Source organism: Falco naumanni, chromosome 1 (genome assembly GCF_017639655.2).
Source record: "Falco naumanni isolate bFalNau1 chromosome 1, bFalNau1.pat, whole genome shotgun sequence".
Taxonomy (NCBI): domain Eukaryota; kingdom Metazoa; phylum Chordata; class Aves; order Falconiformes; family Falconidae; genus Falco; species Falco naumanni.
The window spans coordinates 77359116-77373304 of NC_054054.1; the positions used below are offsets into that span (position 1 = coordinate 77359116).

General features: G+C 40.0%; 1 protein-coding gene across 2 annotated transcripts in view; it reads left to right on the forward strand.

The window, feature by feature from the left end:
• Nucleotides 1-14189, forward strand: part of MND1 (meiotic nuclear divisions 1) — a 44635-nt gene that overhangs the window by 24806 nt on the left and 5640 nt on the right. The gene's annotated exons all lie outside the window — the stretch shown is intronic.

Here is a 14189-nt window from a genome sequence, read left to right on the forward strand (position 1 = left end):
GAAAAATGAAAAGCATACATGAAATTTTATTGAATTTTTTCTACTTCAACTTTCATGTTTTATTTATTAGGTTCTTACATTGCTACCCAAATACCACTGCGTATTCAGTTGCTGTCATGCCAAAATGCCATTACAGAATGATGAGGAACAGGCACAGACCTTTTTCTGAGGAGATATCTGGCCAAATCTTCTTCCCTTATTCTTCTAACAAAATCAACAGTTCTAGAAACATGCTGAGATGAAGCCAAAAACATAAACAAGAGTTGGCAGCACACCCCAAAATTGGACCATTTTTTTTATTTTTTTTGAGGAGCAGTGACACTTTTTGTCAGCTGCATTATCTTTTCCTGAGGTTGTAACGGTATGCCAGGGAATAAGCAAACTCTAGACCTGAGGTTAGTTACTGTGCTGTAAATCCCTTGCTGTGTGCTCTTTGAGGACAAGTGAAAGGCACATTCCGGCTGATTCCAGCTGTAAAAATGCACGAGGTTAGGCAAATACTGACAGCAGAGGGGTTCATAGTGCCAGGTATTTTAACTGCTGAGATACCCTTATATTAAGCATTGCACTGAATGATTGGAGGAACCTCTCTTTTGAAGCAGTTGCAGTGAGCATGTTCCTAAATGTTAGGCACAAGGGGACAAATCACAGCTTGAATGCTAGGGCAAGCTGCATTAGCTGGCAACACAGAGACTAATATTCTGAAAAGAGGGAAGGGGAAAGAAATGTAATCATTACTTACTTCAGTCATGCCCTTCTCTTTTTATTTGTGTGTTTGTGTGAGTGTTTAACCTCCATGTGAGCTTCTGCAATGGAGGGATGAGCATTTAAGGGAGTTGGTGGCCTTAGCCTTGTTGGGCTACCTGTCGGGTTCCCAGGGGAATATGCAGGCGTGTTTCAAAAGTAATTTCTCCCTGACCTTTGATTAAAAAGTTTCTGCTTCGTTAAGTGCTTCATCAGTCATTGTTGCACTGGCAGTGCACGTTGTTGCTGATAATGTATAAATGAATAAATGACAATGTCAGTTTTGGAGACTTAGTGTCTCTGTCAAAGCTGAATGGAATTTTACAGGTTTAAGGGAAAAAGGAGGAGAGAGGGGGAAGAAAAAAAAAAAAAAAGAAAAATTGGGGGGCATTTCTCTTGTTCCACAGTGCAGGGAAGTGCAAAGGCAAAACAAGATGCAGAAGTTAGAGGGGTTAGTGTAAGGTGGCCATAAAGAATCTCAGGCAATGGAAGGTGTTCAGCTAGACATGAAAGTTACTGCCGCTGTTTCACAGAATAACCTTATAATCAAAGTTACTGGTTCACAGATTTTTTAAAGCCTTTTCAACCTGCGAGTGATAGGATTTTTTCCTAGCTGTACAATTTAGGTAACACAGTCCTTGTGATTACTTTCAGTTAGCTCACCTGAGCAGGTTACTAACTCTAAATTACCTTATGTTAATTTTGAGTCGGATATCAGAGATGGCTGTTACGATATATAATTGCACTGGTTTTAAGAGTTGGATTGTTCAATATAGTATGTTTAGTAATGGCAGTTGTCACTTTCTACATTTGGGTTTTCCCTCTTACTTAATGACTTCAAACTGTAAGGAAATCTTCTTGATACTCAGTATAAAATTTCACTCTGTTAAATAAATTCCCATCCCATATCATAGAGCTGCCTTGATTTTTGTCATGGTATTTTAGAGGTGAATCAAACTGTCGTCTGATTTCAGTGGCCTTCAACTTTGGTGAATGCTTTGCTATACTTTTTTAATTGCCCTTTCCCTCAAAGTAGTATTGCAGAAACAAACCTATTGTAGAGCGATGAGCCTCATTAAAACACATGCATACTAATTCCAGGGTCAAAACAGAGTCTGGATGATTCATAGCAAATACTTGAAGACTCAACTAAAAGCTGAACATCTGTCTTGCTTCCTGAGTCTTACGGTGGGAAAGTCATGTTTGACCATGTAACTAAATATCCTATAACACATATTCACAAGTGGGCAAATCAGAGTACTAAAATACTAACTCTGTTTTTTTGCTGACTTCATTGCTTGTCCTTTTAATATCAGTAACAAATGTTTTGCAATATGTTTCTGCTTAATTTCCTTGGCTTTCGTATTAGAGAGCTGAAGTATAAACTTTAATGCCTTCCCAAGTTTATAGGATTTGAACACAGAATTTCAGTATTTGTATGTAACTACAGTAAATAGCAGAAGAAACAAGATTTAGAGACTGACCACTAGAGGAAGCTACATAATAGTCTGGTCTTGTGGATATATTTGGATAATTCCATTTTACAGGTAGGGTATTATAAAAATATATCTAGAATTGCAAAATATATGGATTTCTTCTAGCAACCACTGCAGTTCAGTTGTTGAAGCTTGTCTTTGCCACTGGGAAATGTTAAGCCATCTTGTGTGAGTTAGGATTGAGTAATAAATTCTTCCTCAACATTAAAGGCAGTAAAACTGACAACAGCCGAAAAAAAAAAAACAACAACTGGAATTTTATACTTCTCTGTTAAACTTGTGATCCTGGTTCAGCTAGCACAGGACAGAGCCCTTGTTTCTCAGCTTTGAGGCAGATTTTTGTAGGCTGGAGGATATTCTCATGGGAAAGCACTCATTGTAGAGAAGAGATTCTCTAGTCCTCCAGGAGAAAGGCTTTTATAACATAACATGTATGTGTACAGAGTTGGATACATGTGATGCTGCTAGATTCCCTAAAGGTTATGGTAGAGGACCAAGGCATGGAGAACGCAAGGTTTCAGTAGTTCATAATTTATCCAGAATTTCACAGGGCCAACCAAAAAAGCTCCACACGTCAAGATTAACCTTCTGCGTAAGTTTAATTCTTTCAGCCCTCCAGAGAGAAATTTTAGGGAGCTAATAAAATTTTTCTGATAATTAATTTTATAGAAAGGTTCATCTGGCAACCTAAGCGTGTAAATGATACGGATTTTGCTCTGAGTTGTTGGCCCGCTTGTAACTGGGAACAGCTAGATGTTTTCAGTGTTCACTGTAAAACAAACATTTCTAGAATTTCAAATTTCTTGCTCTTCCACTGTAATTAGAGGAATGTTGATTCATACTATATAAAAACATTGTTGGGTCTTAGCTATGTTTTTCACAGTAGCCATGCTTTGGTTACTTTGTGCCTTTGCATAGGACAGTAATCTGGGAAATAGTTACATACTGACTGAAGTAAGTGACTTCTCAGTGGTATGATTGCTAATATTTTTGGTGCTTGTCTTAGATGTTGCCTGTCAGCATTCCTGTTTTATTTAGCATGGTTTTAGAATGTCAAATTACTGATAATTTTCATGCTTTAGGCTTTTACCTTTAAAACAAAGATCTGAATGTGTCTAGATGAACTGTATTTTCAAAAAATTAGCAGACTGCCATACAACACATGTAATGGAGTAATTTTGGTGTCAACCTTTTTATTTTTGCTCTCTTTATTTTTATCTGGTAGCAAGAGGCATAAGTGGTTCAAATGGACAGGATTTCAAACCATAAATACCAGATAGTTTTCCATTTGAATCTCTACAGGTGTGATCTCAGAGGCATCACTTCAGTCTAGTTCAGGGTTAGATTATTTTCTAAAAGTAATACTTATGTGGCTGCGTAGGCTTTACTGAGTACCATGAAAATGCCATGCTAGATGTAGTATGTACTTGAAAGTGTCTTTTTTCATTGTAGATGCTTCAAAAATCTCTAGTTCTGATGTGTCTGAACACTGAAAATTCCAGCTTGACAGACTGTTGTGAAGAATTATGTTGGGGTATACAGACAGGATGAGAAAATAGTTCTAGGTTTACCAATTTCTTCATTCATCTTAATATCTTGAGGCTAAATGCTGAAAAGGTAATATTGATTTAGCTGCTGGAATTTTGGGGTGCATAAATTGGTTTTTGTTTGGGATTTTTTTATTTGTTGATACACCCAGCTATTATGTTCAAATAAATTTGAAAATGTGTATACATGCAGATGTATTTAGTGTTACAAAAACTGAGTACCATGTGCTAGATTCTTCTGGGCGTTTCTTACTAATACCATGAATAGTACTTGTTCCTAGAGGGGATATGGTAGTGAAGAAATGAAATTAAGATTAGACTATCCTGGCTAATGGAGAAGCTTTAAAATGAGTTGCAGTGGTTTTACTCAAAATTTGCCAAAACACTGGTAATTTTAAAAATGGTTTAATGGGTTTTGTTTTACATTTTGTAGCAAAGACTATTGTCCAGTAAACATATAAAAAAGATTATTTAAACTAAAGATCCTTGTCAATGCTTTCAGTTAATGAACTATTCAGTAGCTATTTTTATAAATTCACTTGGAAAAGTGAATGTCTACAACTAATTTGAAGCCCAGTCTAGGTGCCACCAAGATCAATAGGGTACAGATCAAGCCTATAGAAAGTAGTTTTGTTTTTTTTTTTTTTTGAATCGCCCCTGGATCCAATATGTTCCATTTGTAATTAAGAGGATGTTTTCTAGCTACTAACCATGAAACACACACCTGGCATCTGAGAGACAAGCTGTGCTTTTTATGGTTTATGCGTCAACACCATCAACAATGATCTGCAACTAGAAATTAGTCATTCTCTTGAAGTTACACTAGTGTCTCTACCCTGACTTAGGTTAGCCTTAGAGGGTTAAACTAAGCTTTGGAGTGAATCAGACACTTGCTTAAAAGTACATAGAAATATAATAGATTTAAAAGCAAGCACTCCTTTCTTAATTTAGTTGCATCTTTCAGAGGTTTGTATGTTTAATGTATTCATCTCCTGAAGAACGGGATGAGGATATGACAGGAAATAGACAATATATGTTCACGTACGTGGCTTATGGGCTGTCTGCTACTAATGAAAACAAAACCACAAAGCCCACCCCCACCCCCTTTATTTTTTCCCTTTTTCCCTCCTTCATCATAGAGTACCAGAATGTATAGAGATGTACACCAGTAATGACAGAGCACATTTACTCAACTAATTGCATCATGCTAAGATATTTTTTTTATGCTTTCCCTGCTCCCTATACTGTTCTTTGAATGGCATGTCATTCAGTTGGAAGGTTGGCAAATTAAATTAGCTGTTCAAAAGCTACATTAAAAGACAAAGCAAAATGCTTTACCAAAACTAAACATAAACTTTATTCCTAATTATTTCTAAAAATAATAAATGTACTTGAGTGTAATCATAGTTACACATAGTAACAGTAAACGTAACTTTTAACTGTTAAGTAAAGTTGAAAAAGGAACAAGGTACTAATTAGTTGAATTACAAATGTATACTTGATCACTAATGCTCCAGGCTCCTTTGGTAATCATAGCAAGTGAGAAGGAATTGGAAGTTTAAGCAGTATTTCTGTTCCTTTATCTTCATCCCTTCCGGTTTTCTTTTTATCTTGAAAATGAAGGGAGGTTTGTTTGCAGTTCAGGTTATCAAAAATGCTGGTCCTTTGACAGAGCAAACACTTTCAGAGCAGAATCTGGCTGTGATTACCGGAGGCCATAACTTGGTGGTTTAAGGAACTTCCCTGGCAAAAGTAGGTTAAAGAATCGTCACTGTGGCCCTTCATTCCTGAGCTGCAGTTTCCCAATGGTAACAGCAAGCTGTCAGCTCGAGTTAGGAACTGATGGTGTATATATCCTTGTCTTGTGGCAGACTCTCCCGAGGTCTTTGGAATCGGTTCCCACCAGGCAGTCTGTCTGATGAAGTCTTTTGCTGCCTTCTTCAAAAGGCTTTCATGCGTATGGTAATTAGTCATGCATCTTCCAGAATTGTCTGTCCTGTGGTAGTTGCCCTGAAGAGCAACCAGGGATCCTCCGACCGACTGGGAGCACATCAAGTGACAGATTTTCAAAGGCTATCTTCCTGAACTCTGCAATGAATTGAATTGTGTAGAAAATTAATTTGAAAAGAACTGAATGAGAGAGGAACAGGGGCAGGTAAGTGGGTGAGCAGCTCCTGGTGCTTGGAAAGGAAGGAGCATATAACAACCACGAAGAGTAATGAGCCAAGGACCACCAGGACAGACTGGTGCAGCTTAAGATACATCTGCACGTATATTCCTAAGGTGCAAAGCTTAAAGTGAAATGTGAGGCTTTTGGCTGAGGCTGGGAATCTGAGGGGTCATTTGGCTTTCAGCAAATAGCCCTAATTCTCTGTGTTTTGGATAATTTACTTGTCTGTGTGCTTGACCTAAAGTTTGGACTGCAGCTAAGAGGTCACTGCAATGAAAAACTAAATGTTTAGACACATGCATACGTGTGTTTTTCTAGCAAAACTGTTCTTCTTGGGGAGTGTCTAGGTAGGCCAGCTTGCTTTAAAATGAAGCTGCATTTTAACTGGTTAAGAAAAAACAAATCAAAATACCTTGTCTTTTGTCAGTGGGATTTTACTTGGACACTCAGAAGGCAGACAGCTGGAAGATCAAATCTTTAGCTAATGTATATAACACCCTGCTTAAATAAACTGGCTATTCTGGCAAGTTACTTCTTGAAATTAGATGAGAAGGCTCACAAGGCTTATTTTTGTTCTCTCTGCTTATTTTGTTTCTTACTTGTTTATATTGGCATGGCAGAAAAATGTGTAGGGTGAGAGACAGATAGGTGAAATACACAGGAATAATTTTATTGTCTGAGCCAGTAAATCCTTATGGCAAAAGCTGTTGAGCTGCTAAGGAATGGTAGACATTTGATAAAATTTGTCGTGTGGAAAATGGCTACTTGTGACTACATTTATGATTTAGATATCCTTGATTTGGAAGTGAATTGCTAGCAATGCATTTGGCCATGTGTTAAAGCCCTGAAGAGAGCATCAAACGGAAGTAATCTATAGATCATTTATATATTTGAAACAAAAAGGCTTTTGTAGAGTGATTATTTTGCTTCTCTCTCCCAGTGTTACACTTGCTAGGTTAGTTTTGTGTGGCACCATGCATTCAGACTGCTTTGATAAAGTTATGGTGATATTCGAAGGAATTTGAAAAAAAAACCCACCTGCTTTATATCTTTTAATGACTTCCATATGCAAAATGATGTCAGGGAAGGTATTGTGGATTTTTAATTCCTTGTCTTCAGTGCTAGGTTGCAGGACTGTCAAATCTAATCTTCCTTGGCCTTGTTTAAAAAAAAATGTATTGCCAATCTCACATTAGGAAATCTCCCACATGTTATGGGATGGTAAGTTATGTTTTCATTGTGAGTTTATCTAGATTAGAACTGTATGTTATCAATATATATTCCTAATGTAGATGCCCTGTTCTGTGCTATTTAACTGCAAACATTTTGTAGAGCAGGTTGTATGAGTGCAAGACTAATCTTGGCACTGATGGTGTATTTGAGAGTATTTCTAAGGGGTTTTCTCCCCTCCTCACTTTAACATCTTATGAGCTAGTTTCACTGAAAGGAGTAGGGTATCAGAAAAAAAATCTGGAACAGAGAACCAATTTGGAAACACCTTGAAAACAGGGGTTTGTCTTTGCAACTGTAAGAGACTTATAGACTGGCAGAAGGTAGTCTTTGGTGTTTTCACTCAGTTTGCATGATACTGTGGTAAGGAGAGTAGGGAAACACAATCCTGATGAAACTGCAGTAGTTTGAATGTCAGACAATTTTGTAATTATACTGAAGGTGTATTTGTTAGTAATTCAGTATCGGAAAGGGAGGTAGAATTGCTGAAGCTCTGTGATAGGGTCTGTTGTGTCTGTGCATATGCTCAGTGTTTATATTAATGAGCTGGTGTCATGATTCTGTGCTAGCCAGCAACTAAGACCCACACAGCGGCTTGCTCCCTCCCACCCCAGCAGGAGAGGGGAGAGAGGAGAGAACTGAAGAGTAAAAGTGAGAAAACTCAGGGGTTGAGATAAAGACAGTTTAATAGGTAAAGAGAAAGCTGCAGATGTAAAGCAAAGCAAACCAAGGAATTTGTTCACCGTTTCCTATCAGCAGGCAGGTGTCCAGCCATCTTCAGGAAAGCAGCGCTCCATCACGCATCAGCGTTACTGTGGAAGACAAAGGCCATCGCTCCCAACATCCTCCCCTTCCTGCTTCTTCCCCCAGCTTTATATGCTGGGCGTGACACCATATGGTCTGGAATACCCCTTGGGTCAGCTGGGGCCGGCTGTCCCACCTGTGTCCCCCCCAGCTCCTTGCGCCCCCCAGCCTGCTTGCTGGTGGGGTGGGATGAGAAGCAGAGAAGACCTGGACTCTGTGTAAGTTCTGCTCAGCAATGACTAAAACATCCCTGTGTTATCAACACTGTTCTCAGCACAAATCCAAAACACAGCCCCATACTGGCTCCTATGAAAAATATTCACTCTGTCCCAGCCAAAACCAGCACAGCTGGATAATAGAAGATACGCTTCTGTTACATTTGCATATGACAAAAGTAGGAGAGACGTGTGGACAAAGGACAAGGTGGGATTTTAAAATGAGCATGACAAATTGCAAAGATAGTCTAAAAAACACAGGATAAAATTCAGTAGTGGCAAGGGCACGGGTGTACACTCATTCAGGGATATCGTGTTATGCAAATGAACTGAAGACGTTGGTTAAGAGGGGGAGGATTTGAAGATGTCAAGTTTATAGTAGTTTATAGGTTGAATATAAGACCTTCTTGTTGTTAAAATCAAAATTGATGTACTAAGATACAGAAACAGAAGTATAACCACAATGAGATGTATGAAATAATCTTTCTAAAGTTGGCATTAGTGGGGCTTCAGCTGTAATAAGTTGTCAGTATGGGATATCCTACCTGAGAGGTATATAAATAATCAGGGAGAATTCAGAGTAAGCAAAAAGGCCAGACATTGAGCAACTGCAATCTAGAAGAATTTTTTTCCCCAAAAATAGGGCTCAAAAGAAGATTGCAGCTAGTGGGTTTCACGTATGTCTCTCCTTCAAGAAAGGAAAGGAATAGCCTGTTGGTGAGGTTCATGGAGAACTCTGTAAGAAGCAATAGCCTTAAATCAGGGGGAAAAAAAAGATGAACAACTCTTCTAATGGTAGCAATAATCAAACACAGAGCTATATTACCTGGGAAGGTTGTAAAAGCTTCAACACTGGAAACCTTAAAACCAGGCTACAAATACCTCCCAAATGGCATAAGTAAAGTTGGACATACCTTGAGTGGTGGGTGCAGAGACTGGAGGACCTGCTGCGATGCCTTCCAGATTCTTCTGTGCAACTTGTGACACGTGGGGCGTGCAGCAGAGTGACAGCCAGGACTTGGCAAAAACCGTAGTGCTCTGGACCAGGCCTCCTTGCAAAATGCAGTTCAACAGCACAGAAGGCTGCGCATTCCTTGACCTGCGCTGTGGGTACGGAGTTTATTAGTAAGTGAAGTGGGGAGGGAGGAGTTGTCCACTGAAAGGAAAACAAAGTGTTGTTGTTAGGGAGCCCTGAATCAGAAAGGTGGTGTGCTTGTTTCCCTTCTGTAAGCACATTGCTTCCTTCCATTCTTTGATAAGGATGGATGTATTTTAGTTATACAACGAAGATTTCAGCATGGGTCTTCAGGTAGAATACTTGAAAGGTAAATGGTCAGTCTTTTTTTTTTGGTTTTTTTTTTTCTCTGTGAGTACATGAATACAGTAAACTTAAGTGCAAGAGCATGTCTTTTGCATAGAGGTAGCAATTTTGATAGCAATTCTCATAAATTCTGTTGGACATTTTTCAAAAATGTGTACATCCAGATGAAGTTTGACAGTGTGACCTTTTCATATGGGATAGCTGGAGCCTTTGCTGGTGTGACTTGACGCTTTTTTCGAACACACTAACAAAGACAGCAGACCCTGTAAAAGCATATTCCCAAAGATGTGGATCAGCTTATCAATAGCTTTACTATGCACTGCCATGTCTCACCATATAGACAGGACTGGCATTATGTTATGTATTTACTCTGGTTTATTTTCAAACATACACACACACACAGCTGTTGCAACAAGAAATGCTAATTTAATTAAGTCATAAATCAAAATGTATTAAGTATTTCTCTGTCACAAATGGCTTATCTTGTGCTCTGTGCTTTTCAAAATAGTTGTAGATCAGTAGGTAGATTCATAATCAATACTTTCTTGTAGTTCTGAAAATTCAGGCTCTGTATGTAAAGAGATACTCCTTTTTATTATTTAGTAGTGTCAGAGTAAGTAGTTCTGTTTAATTTGTGATGTCATTTAAATGAGAAACCATAGATATGCATTGACTTGAATTTAGTCCTGCGTTCTGAAGCATTGTAACCTGCTGATTAATACAATGGGGATAAGTGTTACGTGCGATACTGGAGTATGGGGGAAGAATTCTCTGTTATTATGGATTCAAAGGAGTTGACAGAATCTTGATGTGCTATCACTTCTACACAAGAGCTCTTTATTCTGGTTATGAAACAACTCTTTGGGAAGTATGGGGAAAGGTAAAGACTGCATATAGTGTGGAGGTATCTCTGCCTTATACTTGCTTGCAAAACATTAGTCTAAAGCGATTCTTCTATGTTGTGAGTTACCCTGTTGACAGTGTTGTAAACTACTTGGTCTCAAGGATACTCAAATAATAGACTTTAAAGCCGCCACTCGATCACATAATTGCCATGACTAGTCTCTAATGGCAAGCTACAGTTTCTTGATTGGAGTCCCTGGTACCAGTCTATGGATAGACATGTCAGTAGGACTTACTAGGCAATTACCTTTTGTACTTTCTGTGGATGACAGGTGTATAATTTCTATGTTCACCTTCTACGTTGGCATTTAGAGATGGGCTCATTATTCGCACGAGACGTTTTCATTAATGGGAAAGATTTTGGAAACTGCATCACAAGATATTTTAGTGATGCTTCTCTAAGAGAGGTAGGGAAACGCAAATCTGTCACAGTGTGATGATAGCAAGGTAGATAATGTTTTTGGAAAGTGAAGGCAGCCTGTGAGCAGGAGAGTGGATAACTCTGCAAAAGACAATGGATAATCAGAGTCGTTGGGGATTCAGGTTCACATACTGTTCTTATGGTAGTTGCCATTTTTTGTATTTAAATTAATTCTGATTGGATGCAGAATTCATACTGGAATTCAAAGCCACCTAATGCAATTAATTTACCCTGACCAGTTTCATGAGAGAGACTGGGAATCTTTGGGCTAATAATCCTCACTGGTCCCTGAGAACAATTGCAGCTGTTGTCTGCGTTTCATGCAGAAGGATTGCAATTCACACTGTAAAATTACTCCCTTGCCCACCCACATGCACGTATCTGCTGACAATCCCACAGGCTGGTGGGTGACTGTATCCTTGAAAAGGTGCTAGTTCCCTGTTGCAGTCATAAGCCTTTTAAGTGAGGAAATCCATACTGTATTCTTGTGGTAGGTCAAAACTGGCACCAAACTGTTCTATAGTTCTATAAATATAACTAGCTTTTGTTATTCTATAGAAATAGAGGTTCCTGGACCTGAATATTTTGTTTACACATAAAAACCGTAAAATAATCCTTAAAGTTATCCTGAAAATGCCAGAGTAGAAGGTAGGAGAGAAAAGAAAGCTACAGCTCTTTGTGCTTTTCCAAGTCTGTAGGTGGTTAGGAGCTGGTTCTGGCGGCTGAGATTTTTTTTAGTATGGCTATTGGAGCCGGGACATGTTATCTTTACAGTCCAATTTTAAATACTAGTCATAGAATTGCAGTATCTTTTAGGTTGGAAAAGACCCTTGAGATCATTGAGTGCAACCATTAACCTAGCACTGCCAAGCCCACCACTTAACCATGCCCCCGATGCCACATCTGCATGTCTTTTAAATACCTCCAGGGATGGTGACTCGGCCATTTCCCTGGGCTGCCTGTTCCACTGCTTGACCACCCTTTTGGTGAAGAAGTTTTTCCAAATACCCAATCTAAACCGCCCCTGGTGCAACTTGAGGGCATTTCCTCTTGCCCTGTCGCTTGTTACTTGGGAGAAGAGACTGACACCTACCTCACTAGAATGTCCTTTCAGGTAGCTGTAAAGAGCGATAAGGTCTCCCCTGAACCTCCTTTTCTGCAGGCTGAACAACTCCAGTTCCCTCGGCTGCTGCTCATGAGACTTGTGCTCTGGACTCTTTATCAGCTTTGTTGCCCTTCTTTGGATGCACTCCAGCACCTCAGTGTCCTTCTGGTAGTGACTGCTTCCTTGGTATTCCTTTAATAATATGTGCAGGACTTAAAAAAGCTTTTAGAAAGAACCTGAAAGTAAGTTTGGAAAATGTTTGTGAGGAGATGGTGGTGGTTGTTGCTTTCACAGTTGTTTTTTCACCTGTGGAAGTGTCCAAAGTCTGATAGAAAGACTAACTTAATGTCCTGGAGTATATATATTGTGTTGGTGAGACGTGTGGTGGTGTTCCCCTCCTGTGAAAATATTTGAACCGTCAGGTTTTGGTCATTCCATTTTGGAATGCAAATAAGACATTTAATTCCCACCACCCTCTCTTCCAAAAGAAGTGAGGGAATCTGGGGGAAGGAGGGAAGAAGAGAAGAAAGAGGCAGCTGGAGGTCTGCAGTATGCTGAGAAGGGCATCCTGAGTTACATCAGTTACGTCAGAAACAATGTGGCCTTACTGTGCGAAGATTTGAGCCAATATATATTGCCAGTTCAGGTTTGCCCAGAAACGTTGCTGTGTTCATGTTCTGTGCTGCCGGCCTTCGCTGCTGACCGAGTGCTGTCCACTTGCTTTAGAAGGCTGCTTACTGCACCTCCTGCACACCCTTTTGTCAGCTCTGTCCCCTTGTCTGCTCCTGAATCCCAGTGGGTTGCTGGTAGAATGTCACTCGCCTGCATTAAAAAGCATGTTCCCAACCCTTCCTCACTTTCTTTTTAGACATTCACTGCTGCTGGACCTTCCTTTCCCTACCTGTGCGTTACTTTAAGGGGATACAGGGGATTGCCCCTGTGATAAGGACAATCGCAGATACTCAGGACAATAGTTCTGTTCCCAAAATCTGACCTTTTGAGTTCCCTGCAGTTCTCCAGAGATACCTGGGGTTGAGGGAACAAGAGACTTTATGAGAACTGGTCAAAAATAACTCTTTGACCCTTAGCCTTTCACTGTTTAGGACGTATTTCTAGGTGTGTTTTGCTGACTAACAGACTAGTGTCACGACTCTTGCATTGCTGTACACGTAGCGGTTGCTTTCTTCAGTTCAAGAGAGAAAATGCAAGCTTCCATTTTCCTGCTTAGAAAATACCAAGTGTGCCTGAAATTGGTTAGCAGAGGGTATGGGTGTGTGCCTCAGCCAAGTGAATGACTCGTATCCTGCAGGCATGGGAGCAGGAAGGTCTTATTCATGCACTGTCACACAAATTGGTGAAATAAATATGTAATGTCCAGAACAAATGGATTATTCTGTTGCTTCCATCCAGCAATTGTATATATTGTCAGCCTGTGTGCAGATGTATAGATATAGAGTGTAAGTGGGGCCCAGTAGTGGTAATGAGAACATCTGGAAGCACCTAGAACACGTTGCCCCCTGTTGTGCTCACCTCTGCTGCACGTGTGGCCCTTTCATTGTCTTGCACAGCTTCTGTACCAGAGCACTGGTAGCTGCCAAAAATCACGTTCTGACAGAGCAGCTCTGCTCAGCCAGAGGATCAGCAGGACTCCAGCTGAGCTTGGGCCCCAGTCGTTGTGGTGCTGTTGGCAATTAGCCGGTTGCCCTCAGCACTGTCTCTTGAGTTTCTCCTTTTTACAGTTCCTATAGTTTGTGTCCTGATTCTTCTTTGGCATATATGTTTTCAAATTCCCATGCTGTTGTTGTCTAAGATCTCGAACTTTGTTTTTCAGGGCAGTCTAAAAATGAGGAGGCCGATGGCTGTGTGATCCTGTGGTGGTGCAGAATAGACAATCAGAAGTAGTGTAACTTTGAGTAACATCAGTATATAAAGTAGGCGTGTCTGGGGATGTCTGTTTTACTCCTTCTCCTCTCCCTCACCCTCAATGCATGTATGCATACAGATGATGCAACCAGTGAAAGTCCCAACAAGCAACGGTAAAAGGTTTCCAGAAAGTAGCCAAGGGGCAAATTCCTTCATTTCTGTCAGTTTCTGTGATGGAGTTGAGGGGCCTCTGGATGATGCTGGCAGTGATACAGATGTAGCTGGTGTCTTCAGGTGATGCAGGTCTGCAACTACCAATACTTGTCTCTCTTTCCTCTTTCGGCCATGGTGTTAGATACGGCAGGTAGAC